Source organism: Nycticebus coucang, chromosome 11 (genome assembly GCF_027406575.1).
Source record: "Nycticebus coucang isolate mNycCou1 chromosome 11, mNycCou1.pri, whole genome shotgun sequence".
Taxonomy (NCBI): domain Eukaryota; kingdom Metazoa; phylum Chordata; class Mammalia; order Primates; family Lorisidae; genus Nycticebus; species Nycticebus coucang.
Window position 1 is genome coordinate 85,035,851 of NC_069790.1, and position 14,997 is coordinate 85,050,847.

The 14,997-nt window shown below is 37.4% G+C and overlaps 1 pseudogene; it reads left to right on the top strand.

The window, feature by feature from the left end:
* The first annotated feature begins 2,214 nt into the window (after positions 1 to 2,214).
* LOC128598346 (nischarin-like) overlaps positions 2,215 to 14,997 on the top strand; it is a 50,344-nt pseudogene continuing 37,561 nt past the window's right edge.

The window sequence follows — 14,997 nt, forward strand, 5'->3', positions numbered from 1 at the left end:
TTTTGCCTCAAGTATAATCTTTTCCAGAGTAGAACTACAGCCTTTGTTTCTTTTGTCTTCTCCTTTTTCTTAAGTGCTGTGTTCTGTACACAGCAGGTGCCCCAAAGACATTGTTCACTGACTCCTAAATAAGTAAGCACCTTCATTAAGTTTTACAGGAAAGAACATCTTGATGATAAGGTAGGGTTGAGTGTAAGGGTGGTGGTGGGCAGATGCACCAGCCCCCCGGAGACAGGGAACAAAATTCAAAAGACCTTGATGAGGAAGAAACAAATAGAGGGACGTTCTCTGGTACACTCAAAGAACAGAAACCACATGGTACAAATGTACAATGAGTAATGAGGAGCTAGATCCAAGAACCTCAGATAAACGTGGAAAAGTCATAATGAATTAGAAAAGCTGTCATGAGTCAGCAGCATGGTTTAAAACCGAGCCTTTACCCAAGGATATGTCAGAAAGGAGAAGAGTAGTCAGGATGTATACTTCAGTCCATCTCATGTCAAATGATATAATTAGGTGGAATAACTTGAAAATATGTTGTGAGATAAAGAAGTAAAACTCAATTGATATTTCAATTTAGGAAAGTTTTCCTGTAAGATTCCTGAAAAATACTGTGCCTATTAAGTGTCTTTCTACATGATGGCAGCATCGACAAGCTGAGATAGCAAATTTTCAAGTATAATGTTGGTTACAGTGCAGCTGAGATATTCTTTGTGCTTCTGATCCTAATGTTAATAAAATGACAAACACCATCCTGGGAAGACATTCCCACCTAAAGAAGAGTGGCTGCGCTTCTGTCCTTGTAATACTCTAGTGGTGTTAGGAGCAGTGTTCCCATCCTGTCCACCTGGGTGCGCTTCTGTTGCTGAATATTCATTGGTTTCATTTACACATGCTACACATGCTACGGGATTTCAAAGATATGTGGCAATTAAAAAATCTCCATATACCCATTTTGGAGAATTAATTCTGAATTTTAAATATGAAATAAAATAAGGTTCTTTTTCTTCCATTAACTCATTAAGAGTATTGCCTAACACAGGTAAGAATTTTAAATAAAATACATATCTAGAGGAAACTAAAGCAAGCACAGTTTTACCATAGCTTTGTAACAGTATATACAGGATTCGGTTTGTCACTAGAAGCATTTCGTTGGTTGGGGATGTGCCTGCGAAATAAATTCTAAAACTGAAAAGTAGAAATTCCCTGTTTTATAAAAGGTGGTTAAAAATGTAAGGAAATACACAAGATTTGCCTTTCTGTGCTTAGCTTATTTCACTTAAAAGAATGTCCTCCAGTTTCATCCGTGTTGTGCCAAATGATAGGGTTTCACTGTTTTTTATGACTATATAATATATTAAAACAATTGATCTTATGGAGCTAGAAAGTACAATGATGGTTACCAGATGCTAGGGAGGGTTGTAGGGAGGAAGGATGAAGTGAGGATGGTGAATAGGTACAAAAATATAGTTAGGTAGTTCGATGGAATTAATAATATTAGATAGCACAACAAAGCGTCTGTGATCAATAAATTAGAGTATATTTTAAAATAAGTAAAAGGGTGGAATTAGAATCTTCCTAACATAAAGAAAAACAATAAATGCCTGAAGTGATGGATACTCTGAAAACTCTGATTTTATTAATACACATTTTATGCCTGTATCAAAACAGCACATGTACCCTATAAATATATACTATAATGTACACATAATAGTAAAAAATAATTTTTTAAAGATGAGGAAATAGAGATTTTGGACTATATAGCCAATGCATAGAAATGTTTAAACTTTGTACTTCATAAAAAATGAGTACACATTTTCAAATTGTACTTTTATAAAAACCAGCCACCTTGCCATGAAGAAAGCCCACACATTGGGTGAAAAGACCCACAGGATGTTCTTGAGAGAAACTGGAGCCCTCAGTTCACACCTCCAGCTGAGCTCTCAGTTGCCAGCCGCAGGGGTAAGCCGTCCTGAAAGAGCGTCTTCCAGTGCCCAGTGCAGCAGGTACTCCAGGTTATGTTCTCCAGAAGCAACGCTGACGTGGAGTTTGTGATGCAAGCTGGTAGGAGACATCAACATCGGTCAAAGGAAGGGGGGAAAGCAAGATTGGGCAGAGGAAAAATCTAAAAAAGGAAAAATGAAAGTTTACAAAGGCTTTGCCAACCAGGTCTGATTTTTTTTTTCCATCAAATTTGTTCAGTGTAAGGTTAAAATGGCCAGACGTTTGTATTCCTACTTTGCTCAGTCATCAGATGGAAGCTGTCTTGGAAATGATGTGACCTCAGATGAAGCAGCTCTCTCCACCGAAATAGACTCCCCAGGATCTGGCAGCTGCAAGTGTCTGCTGACCACTCACCTCACAGCTGGGCAGTATGTCCTTCCTCCCAGGGGGATCTTGGTGGCGCATTGTTTACCTGCCCCGCTGCCTGATGCTACCTGGAGCAGAGACGAGTTGCCCTGGGGAGGTTTTGCTCTGAGCAAAACTGTAGTAAACCAAAACATTTCTAGGGAAATTAATTTATAAAATAAAAAAGTGCAGCTTCTAATTTAATTTAGGCATTTATTTTTATTTATTTCATCTCTGTATGAGTAAGGATTATTTAGAAATGTATTCATTTGGTATTTTTATATAATGGAAAGAATAAAAAAAGAAAGGCTAGACAAACTTTTAATGTCAAACTGTCAAAATTAAAGTTTGAACAATAGTAGGTAACAAAAAATAGGCAAAAAAAAATTATCCCTTGGTATATGACACATATACTAACATGAATCAAAGAGAGTCCTTCTACAGACATGTCGGAAAGGAGTTACCTATGGATAATAAATATTGACAACTGTCCCGTCTCATGAATAAATAAAAGTATGAATTAAAACCATAATAAATACCAGTTTATCAAATAAACAATATTGAAAGAAACTGTTACTTAATGTTTATGTTGATGTGGTGAAGGGTCATTTACATAAACACTGGTGGGAGGAGAGTTTCATAAGACCCTTCCAGAAAGCATCTTAGTAATTGGTATTAAAAGTCATAAAGTTGTATATTTTTTCTTCTCTCTTAGTTAAAAATTTCAAACTCTACCTCAAGTAAATATGCTAAAAATACAGACCCAAATTTGTATATTAAAATATTTATTCATCTTTTAATTTTTATAATAGCCAAAAGGGGAGATAGTTATAGTAATTGTTGAGATAGAATGTTATATGGCCATTAAGCATGTTATTTACTAAGAAATTTTGGTGAGAAAAAACATTTATTGTTTTAAAAAATGCACAAATTCTACAAACAATACAAATTTAGCTATGAAAAAAATGTGTATACGTGTTTTAAAATGTGGTGATATGTTCATAGTTACTTCTCCTAGGAAGATTCTCACACAGTTCATTTCTACCCACGTTGTGTAAGGGAGAAGTTGCCATCTTCATTAATACAAGGCCTTGATGTCTCCACTCTTAGCTCTGGGCACTTTTCAGAGTTGGGGGCTGTGGGACATGGAGTGGTTCCCAGGAGATGATTTGCTGGGAGTTCACTCTCAAGCACCTCCGAGTGCCAATTTCTTCCTGTCTCCTGTGGTTATTGTGGCCGAAGGTCCCTTTCTACTACTGGACTTCCTTTCCCTGCACGGGCACCTCTCCAGGTATTACTTACCCCTCTCTTCCAGTTTTCTTCCCCCGACTAGGTCCAGCCAAGGTTAGAATGATCTTTAAGTCTTTGCTTCTGTCTTGGTGTGATCCTCAGTTGTTACTGAATAGCAACAGAGGAGAGGATGTGGGAAATGGGGACATTTCCAAGTGATTGGGACTAACAAATCCTTTGGTTTGAGCGAGGCGTGCACTCGTTAGAGGAGACTAGATAAATTGAAATCCTTTCTACTTGCATTCCTACAGTTCTGAGAAATTCTGGGAAAGGAAGTACATTATATTTAGCACCAGTATTCTGAAATCCATAAACTTCTAGAATAATATTGAAGTCACACTGAAGATTTGTCATCTGAGATGTTGAGAAATGAATCAATTACCACAAGAGACCTCTGTGTTTAGTTTTTAAAAAATCAGTTTAATGGTTGTTATCAGAGGCGGAGCAAGATGGCAGCCGAGTAACAGCTTCCTTGCATCTGGGCACCGTGAGTCTGGGGAGATAGGACTCCAGGCATCTCTGGCTGGTGGGATCTGCCTATCATCACCCCTGAGAGGATACAGGGAGTCAGCGAGAGACTTCTGGACCCCAAGAGGAGGACTAAAACAGTGGAAAACCGGCAAGTGGTCGCGTGTGTTCAATCCGTCTAAACCCGCCGCAACTGTAAGTTCAGTAGCAGCGAGACTGCAAACCAGAAAGGCCTTACCTGTGAACTATTTTGGTGTCTTTGGACTTGGCACTCCGTTGAACTGCCTTGGGGAGAACCTGAGCAGGAGTGTGGAGAATTTTGGCCGTTGTCTAGGGCCCAAGTCTGAGCCGCTGAGCCAGACGGAGCTAATAGTGTTTGGCTCTGGGTCACAGGCAGCCATTGTGAGCGATCTGCCCCAGCAAGCTCCGCCCTCAGGGTCGCAGAGCTAGAATTGGGTGGGAGCTGGTAACCCAGCGACCAAGTAGCCTAAGGGCGGGGTCTGAGCCGCCTTGCAGCCCTAACCCTCGGGGGCAGAGGGAGACCAGTTTTGGCACACAGGGTAAGTGGATAGCCACTTCAGCAGTGATTCCAGTGACAAGCACTTCCCTGGGAAAGCTTCTGCTCAGCCAGTGAATAAGTTCAAAGTGACTTTTAAGTAGGCTGAAGAGAGATTTAGGGTGTCTACCTGCTGGGGTTTGAGAAACTAGCAGCCTCCAGTCATATCAGAACTGTGATTAACATCTCATACCCCAGAAGACCACGTGTTACCCAGACAATACTCAATAACATATACATACTGCTTTGTTATTGGTTGTGTTTTTTTTTTTTTTTGGTTGTTTTTTTTGTTTATTTTGATATTGTTGATGTTGTTTTGTTTTTTAAGTTCAACCTTTTCCATACAGATCCTTTTTCTTTCTCAATTTTTCTAGTTTAATTATAATTTCCCATTGCTGCCTATTTCAATAATTAGAACTTCATTTTTGTTAGTGTCCCTACCACTATTATTTGGTTTTCCACCCAATTTTATTCTGTAAAGTTTTCTGTTTGCTTGTTTTGCTTTGATTTATAGCATTTTTGTCTTTCCTCTCAACTTGGTTGAGGTGGGGTACTGTGTCTGATCAGGTTAGCAAAGATCTGCTAACCTCAAGGGAACCACTCAACTGGGCACCCCCAGAAGGTGGTTTTTCTTTAAGGTTGTATCAAAGTATCCTACTATACACCTATATTGCTCTGTCTCCCTCTTTCTCTGCCTCTCTTCTTTTTGTCAATATTCCTTTTACCCACCCCCTCTCCTTTCTCTATTTTTCTTCTTTTTTCTTAACACTCGGTCCTCCTTTCTTTCATCCCTTTTTTGCTCTTAAACCTTCTCATCCTTCTGGTCCTGTAACCCTTAGTCCACAGGCACAAGAACTTAAAGAGCAAGAGGAAGTGAAAGGAAAATTAGGGCAAGGAAACAGATAAAAGAAATCACTTATGAGGAAGAATCAGCAGAAAACTCCAGGCAACATGAAGAACCAGTCCAGAACAACCCCGCCAAGGGACCATGAGGTAGCTACTGCAGAGGATTCCACCTATAAAGAAATGTTAGGAATGACAGAAAGGGAATTTAGAATACACATGTTGAAAACAATGAAAGAAATGATGGAAACAATGAAGGAAACTGCTAATGAAGTGGAAAACAACCGAAAGGAAATCCAAAAACAGAATCAAATCAGAGATGAATGATATGAAGAATATAAAAAGGATATAGCAGAGCTGAAGGAACTGAAACAGTCAATTAGGGATCTTAAAGATGCAATGGAAAGTATCAGCAACAGGTTAAACCATGCAGAAGAAAGAATTTCAGAGGTAGAAGACAAAGTTTTTGAGATAACTCAGATAGTAAAAGAAGCAGAAAAGAAGAGAGAGAAAGCAGAACATTCACTGTCAGAATTATGGGACTTTATGAAGCGTTCCAACATACGAGTTACAGGAATCCCAGAAGGGGAAGAAGAATGCCCCAGAGGAATGGAAGCCATACTAGAGAATATTATAAAAGAAAATTTCCCAAATATCACCAAAGATTCTGACACACTGCTTTCAGAGGGCTATCGGACCCCAGGTCACCTCAACTCTAACGGAGCTTCTCCAAGACACATTGTGATGAACCTGTCCAAAATCAAGACAAAACAAAAGATTCTGCAAGCTGCCAGGAGTAAGCGCCAGTTGACCTACAGGGGCAAATCCATCAGATTGACCGCAGACTTCTCTAATGAAACTTTTCAAGCAAGAAGACAATGGTCATCTACCTTTAATCTACTTAAACAGAACAATTTCCAGCCCAGAATTCTGTACCCTGCTAAGCTAAGCTTCAAAATTGACGGAGAAATCAAATCATTTACGGATATACAAACATTGAGGAAATTCGCCACAACAAGACCGGCTCTACAGGAAATGCTTCAACCTGTTCTGCACACTGACCACCACAATGGATCAGCAGCAAAGTAAGAACTCAGAAATTAAAGGACAGAACCAAACCTCCACACTGATGCAAAAGATAAAACTAAGCAATGGACTCTCACCAAATAAGACGAATAGAATACTACCACACTTATCAATTATCTCAATAAATGTTAATGGCTTGAATTCCCCACTGAAGAGACATAGATTGGCTGACTGGATTAAAAAACACAAGCCATCCATTTGCTGTCTGCAAGAAATACACCTGGCTTCAAAAGACAAATTAAGGCTCCGAGTCAAGGGTTGGAAGACAATTTTTCAGGCAAATGGAATTCAGAAGAAAAGAGGAGTTGCAATCTTATTTTCAGATACATGTGGATTTAAAGCAACTAAAGTCAAAAAAGACAAAGATGGTCACTGTATATTGGTCAAGGGAAAAATACAACAAGAAGACATTTTAATTCTAAATATTTATGCACCCAATTTAAATGCTCCCAGATTCGTGAAACAGACCCTACTCAGTCTGAGCAATATGATATCTGATAATACCATAATAACAGGGGACTTTAACACTCCTCTTACAGAGCTGGACAGATCCTCTAAACAGAAATTAAACAAGGATATAAGAGATTTAAATGAGACCCTAGAACAACTGTGCTTGATGGACGCATATAGAACACTGCATCCCAAAGATAAAGAATATACATTATTCTCATCACCCCATGGAACATTCTCCAAAATTGATCTCATCCTGGGACACAAAATAAATATCAACAGAATCAAAAGAATTGAAATTTTACCTTGTATCTTCTCAGACCATAAGGCACTAAAGGTGGAACTCAACTCTAACAAAAATGCTCGACCCCACCCAAAGGCATGGAAATTAAACAATCTTCTGTTGAATAACACAGGGGTGCAGGAAGAAATAAAACAGGAAATCTTTAACTTCCTTGAGCATAACAACAATGAAGACACAAGCTACCAAAACCTGTGGGATACTGCAAAAGCAGTTTTGAGAGGAAAATTCATAGCTTTAGATGCCTACATTCGAAAAACAGAAAGAGAGCACATCAACAATCTCACAAGAGATCTTATGGAATTGGAAAAAGAAGAACAATCTAAGCCTAAATTCAGTAGAAGAAAAGAAACATCCAAATCAAATCAGAGATCCATGAAATTGAAAACAAAAGAATCATTCAGAAAATTAATGAAACAAGAAGTTGGTTTTTTGAAAAAATAAATAAAATAGATAAACCATTGGCCAGACTAACGAGGAATAGAAAAGTAAAATCTCTAGTAACCTCAATCAGAAACGATAAAGGGGAAATAACAACTGATTCCACAGAGATACAAGAGATCATCTCTGAATACTACCAGAAACTCTATGCCCAGAAATTTGACAATGTGAAAGAAATGGATCAATATTTGAAATCACACCCTCTCCCTAGACTCAGCCAGGAAGAAATAGAGCTCCTGAACAGACCAATTTCAAGCACTGAGATCAAAGAAACAATAAAGAAATCTTCCAACCAAAAAATGCCCTGGTCCAGATGGCTTCACTCCAGAATTCTATCAAACCTTCAAGGAAGAGCTATTTCCTGTACTGCAGAAATTATTACAAAAAATTGAGGAAGAAGGAATCTTCCCCAACACATTCTATGAAGCAAACATCACCCTGATACCAAAACCAGGAAAAGACCCAAACAAAAAGGAGAATTTCAGACCAATCTCACTCATGAACATAGACAGAAAAATTCTCAACAAAATCCTAGCCAATAGATTACAGCTTATCATCAAAAAAGTCATTCATCATGATCAAGTAGGCTTCATCCCAGGGATGCAAGGCTGGTTTAACATATGCAAGTCTATAAACGTTATCCACCATATTAACAGAGGCAAAAATAAAGATCACATGATCCTCTCAATAGATGCAGAAAAAGCATTTGATAAAATCCAGCATCCTTTTCTAATGAGAACACTGAAGAGTATAGGCATAGGTGGCACATTTCTAAAACTGATTGAAGCTATCTATGATAAACCCACAGCTAATATTTTACTGAATGGAGTAAAACTGAAAGCTTTTCCTCTTAGAACTAGAACCAGACAAGGTTGTCCTCTGTCACCTTTACTGTTTAATGTGGTGCTGGAAGTTCTAGCCAATACAATTAGGCAAGACAAGGAAATAAAGGGAATCCAAATGGGAGCAGAGGAGGTCAAACTCTCCCTCTTTGCTGATGACATGATCTTACACTTAGAGAACCCCAAAGACTCAACCACAAGACTCCTAGAAGCCATCAAAAAATACAGTAATGTTTCAGGATATAAAATCAATGTCCACAAGTCAGTAGCCTTTGTGTACACCAATAACAATCAAGATGAGAAGCTAATTAAGGACACAACTCCCTTCACCATAGTTTCAAAGAAAATGAAATACCTAGGAATATACCTAACGAAGGAGGTGAAGGACCTCTATAAAGAAAACTATGAACTCCTCAGAAAGGAAATAGCAGAGGATATTAACAAATGCAAGAACATGCCATGCTCATGGATGGGAAGAATCAACATTGTTAAAATGTCTATACTTCCCAAAGCAATCTACCTATTCAATGCCATTCCTATCAAAGTACCTACATCGTACTTTCAAGATTTGGAAAAAATGATTCTGCATTTTGTATGGAACCGGAAAAAACCCCGTATAGCTAAGGCTGTTCTCTGTAACAAAAATAAAGCTGGGGGCATCAGCATACCAGATTTTAGTCTGTACTACAAAGCCATAGTGCTCAAGACAGCATGGTACTGGCACAAAAACAGAGACATAGACACTTGGAATCGAATTGAAAACCAAGAAATGAAACTAACATTTTACAACAACCTAATCTTCGATAAACCAAACAAGAACATACCTTGGGGGAAAGACTCCCTATTCAATAAATGGTGTTGGGAGAACTGGATGTCTACATGTAAAAGACTGAAACTGGACCCACACCTTTCCCCACTCACAAAAATTGATTCAAGATGGATAAAGGACTTAAATTTAAGGCATGAAACAATAAAAATCCTCCAAGAAAGCATAGGAAAAACACTGGAAGATATTGGACTGGGGAAGGACTTCATGAAGAAGACTGCCATGGCAATTGCAACAACAACAAAAATAAACAAATGGGACTTCATTAAACTGAAAAGCTTCTGTACAGCTAAGGAGACAATAACCAAAGCAAAGAGACAACCTACACAATGGGAAAGGATATTTGCATATTTTCAATCAGACAAATGCTTGATAACTAGGATCTATAGAGAACTCAATTTAATCCACATGAAAAAAGCTAACAATCCCATATATCAATGGGCAAGAGACATGAATAGAACTTTCTCTGAAGACGACAGACGAATGGCTAACTAACACATGAAAAAATGTTCATCATCTCTATATATTAGAGAAATGCAAATCAAAACAACCCTGAGATATCTTCTAACCCCAGTGAGAATGACCCACATCACAAAATCTCAAAACTGCAGATGCTGGCATGGATGTGGAGAGAAGGGAACACTTTTACACTGCTGGTTGGACTGCAAACTAGTACAACCTTTCTGGAAGGAAGTATGGAGAAACCTCAAGCATTCAAGCTAGACCTCCCATTTGATCCTGCAATCCCATTACTGGGCATCTACCCAGAAGGAAAGAAATCCTTTTATCATAAGGACACTTGTACTAGACTGTTTATTGCAGCTCAATTTACAATCGCCAAAATGTGGAAACAGCCTAAATACCCACCAACCCAGGAATGGATTAACAAGCTGTGGTATATGTATACCATGGAATACTATTCAGCCATTCAAAAAAATGGAGACTTTACATCCTTCGTATTAACCTGGATGGACGTGGAAGACATTATTCTTAGTAAAGCATCACAAGAATGGAGAAGCATGAATCCTATGTACTCAATTTTGATATGAGGACAATTAATGACAATTATGGTTATGGGGGGGAAGCAGAAAGAGGGAAGGAGGGAGGGGGGTGGGGCCTTGGTGTGTGTCACACTTTACGGGGGCAAAACATGATTGCAAGAGGGACTTTACCTAACAATTGCAATCAGTGTAACCTGGCTTATTGTACCCTCAATGAATCCCCAACAACAACAACAAAAAAATCGGTTTAATGGTGGTAGTGGGAAGTGTGATGGTCGCTTATAATACAAAAAAGCAAAGTATAAACATGTACTAAAAGTAGTCTTCTTGTACCCAGGAACTTCTCTGGGTTTGATTCAGACTTTCTTTGGGAGGTGAACATGCAGGATTTCAAGGCCATTTTAGACAGCATCAACCTCCTATGCAGCCTCCCTGCTTTCGCTGCTCCTCCAAGAGAAAATCAACAGAAGCAGAAGAGACAGTGAAAAAAGCAGTTCTGATTGTGACAATGTGTTTGGGATACAAAGCACTGACCTTGAAGCACTGGCCCATTCTTTTGTGGATAATTTAAATGCTGGGTCCTTTTTTTTTTTAACATCCTAGGTTACTACTGGTGTGTCACCACAGGGCTTGCCCTTGCTCTTGATTTTTCTATGCCTGTCCTTGCTACTCATCAAAAGGAGACTCCAGCCTCTACTTCTATAAATATTGCCTCCATCTCACAGAAGCAGGGAAGAAATGGGGAAAAACTTAAGAATAAAAGAAACAAACCACTTTTCATTAAGTGAAATCTACTGAAAACCATCCTCTGTCTATAATACTCAAAATATTTACTATGCAGTTATGTTTTTCTTTGATATTACTGAAGGAAATTTATTTGAGAACTCTAGAAGGAAAATGACACCAGTTGAGGATGTGGATAAGGGAACAAGAAATTTTGATCAGCGAGGGTGCTGAAACATGATCTTTTGATTAAAAAAGAAAAGAACTATTGATTTTAGAGATAATATGATAATAAAAGATGTGTGCATATGTGTGTGAGGTGAGTTTGTGTTTACTGATATTATTATAATAAATAAGTGAATTATTTTAAATTCATTTATCTATTAAACAAAAGTAGAAAATGAAATACAAAAAATTAATATGGAAATATAAAACTGATATTCTTTCAACTCCATAGCCTGAATAGTCACTACTTTTATAATTATTATATTTTGAACTAATTTGTCTATGAATAAAACATGAGATGCTTTAAAAATTTTTTAAATAAAATGTTTTATTTTTGTTTGTAAACAACCTTAACAATCCTGCTTTATTTTTGATGTCAAACTAACCATTTGCATAAAAACACCACATATAAAATTATTTTAATGAAATTGTATACTGATCCACAATGGAATAAAATTATGATTCTAATAACATGAAAGTAATTACAATTTGTGACTTAAAAAAACCCTTTTTTAATAATCTTGTATTTTTTCTCATTTGAAGTTATTGCAACAACACTGGAATGATGCCTCTTTAAGTTATTTCAATGTGTGCTATAGTTCCCATAATTTAGTACTTACAACATCTGATTACTAGAGCAGAAGTGGAAAGTGATGTTAGAGAGCTGAAAAGAATATTTTCTTTGCCATCTCCCTGAGAACAGGAATAACTCCTTCAATTTAATGTTGTCCATGCTATAACTGCCACAGAACCAGTAAACCAAAGCATTAAAGCAGTGGTTCTCAACCTGTGGGTCGCAAATCCCTTTGTAACAATGAAAATACATCGAGGCATTAGGAAGGTTGAGAACCACTGCATTAAAGGAACCCTCCAGCCAAGGATGTGCCATGATAAGGAAAAGCAGCAGGATTGTTCAATGATGTGATGAGATCATCCATTTTGGCAGCTTTTCGAAGTGTGGTCCAAATAGTGAAAGGCATAGATCTGACCAGGAATCAAGCTGCTCTAGACTGAGTTTTTGAGGCATTACATTTTACTTGTAAAGGAACCATTTTTCTAAGGGATATAATTGTTTTGAAATGACCAAGTTCTAAATGAGGAAGAAGTGTGAGTAGTGAGTAGCATTCACTTTGCTGAGTCATTATTAATTACCCTTTAGCATGGAGTAATTGTTGAGGTCTCTGGAACTCTCTGCTGATGACATACACAACTCAGAGCAATCCATGTTGGACCCTCACTGAAATTTTAAATCCAACAATGATATAGAAACAGAGTGTAGGTAATGATAAAAATAACATTAACTCATTTAATCCTTTTGGTAATCCTGTGAGATAGAACTAAGCTGAAGGCACACTACCTGATCTCAAAATATACTACTAAGCTATAATGATCAAAGCAGCATGCTATTAGCATAAAAGCAGACATACAGACCAATGTAACAGAATAAGGAGCTCAGAAATAAATCCATGAATTAACAGTCAAGAAAAAAAGATAGTCTCTTCAATAAATAGTGTTAGAAAAAGGTGTTTAGCTACATACAAAAGAATGAGATTAGACCCTTATCTAACACCATAAAAAAAAAAAATCAACCCCAAATGGATTAAAGACTTAAATGTAAGACCTAAAACTGTAAAACCACTAGAAGAAAACATAAGGGAAACTTTTTGACAGGTTTGGCCAATAATTTTTTTTTTTTTTATTATTGTTGGAGATTCATTGAGGGTACAAGAAATCAGGTTACACTGATTGTATTTGTTAGGTAAAGTCACTCTTACAATCGTATCTTGCCCCCAAAAGGTGCACACACCAAGGTAATATTTTTTTTTATATGACGCCAAAAACATGAGCAGCAAAAGCAAAATGGACAAATGGGATTGCAATGGGAAACAATCAGCAGAGTGAAGAGACAATTCGTAGAATGGGAGAACATATTTTCAAGGAAACATCTAATAGGGGGTTAATATCCAAAATATATAAGCAATTCAAACAACTTATTAGCAAGAAGATAAATAATCTGATTAAAAAAATGGTAAAGACCCTTAGTTCATTTGGACTGCTGTTATAAAATACACAGTTTGAGTAATTTACAAATGGTAAAAATTTATTTCTCACAGTTCTGAGGCTAGGAAGGCCAAGATCAAAGAGCCAGCATTTGGTGTCTGGTGAGGACCTTCTAACTGTGTCCCTGACATGGCAGAAAGTGAAAAAGCAAAAAAGGCTTCAGCTAGCTTTCTACAGCTATACCTTTTCTAAGGCATGAGTCCTGTCTATGAAGAAGAGAGAGCTCTCATGCTCTACCTTAAGTAGTAAGCAATATTAAGGTCCACTACCTAATACTGCTACATTGGGGATTGATTTTAGCCTGAATTTTGGAGGAGGTACAGATATTTAAACCAGACCTTTTCACCCTGGCCCATCCCAAATAACATCCTCTGACATACTAAATACATTCATCGCATCCAATGACTCCAAACATCTTAAGTTATTTTAGCATGAACTTAAAAGTCCAAAGCAAAGAGCATCATCTAAATGTTGTTTGTCAGATATGAGTGAGACTCTAGCCACAATCATCCTGAGGCAAATTGTTTCCAAGATGTGACCTGTGAATTCAAGCAAATTATGTACTTCAAAATACATGAGGGGGGTAGGCATAATGTAGACATCCCCATTATAAAGAAAGAAATAGGTAGAAGAAAGGGGTAACTAGTCCTAAATAAGAGTGAAATCTAACAGGGAAAGCAACATTAAACTTGGAGCCTTAAAAATCTGCTCCTTGGACTCCATGTCTTTTTCTTGGACACACTTGGGTGGGAATTGGGTCCAAAAGACTCCAGGTGGATAAACGGATAAAGAAATGTGTTATATATATTTATGTGTGTGTGTGTGTGTGTGTGTGTGTACAGATTAAAAAAAAAAGCGGCTGAAATGTAGAAACTAAAGATCCTTTCTTCCTCCTGCTAAAATAGACTCCTTCAGGGCCACCTGAGTTAGTGAGGTCCCCTCCAAAAAGCTGGAGCATCTAATTCAGTTTTTTTTTTTTATTGTTGGGGATTCATTGAGGGTACAATAAGCCAGGTTACACTGATTGCAATTGTTAGGTAAAGTCCCTCTTGCAATCATGTCTTGCCCCCATAAAGTGTGACACACACCAAGCATCTAATTCAGTTTTTAAAATGGAACACAATTGGATCCATTATTGAGCAAATAACCTCTTTATGATGATAAAAAATAAATGTTAGCAATGACAGGTTTAGATCAGGGTGAGGAAGCTTTTCATATTGGAAGTCCACATTAATTTAGTTGTAATTGAGTAAGGCCACATTCAAGAAACTTCAATTAAATAGACTTAAAATATACATTATTTTGTAAAAATATATTATGTACTTAATAATAATTTCAAAAAATGAAAAATATTGGTCAATTTTAAAGTTAACTAGCCTTTTAATGACTTTGTTGTGTCTGCTTTTTGTTGAAAAGCATTCGAATATTTGGTTGCAGCATGGAGGTGCACAGTTTCAGCTGATTGTCTAGCTGTTATCAATCCTTTACTACTTTAAAGGCATTTTGATTTGGGTTAGGCAGAAAAATGTAGATTC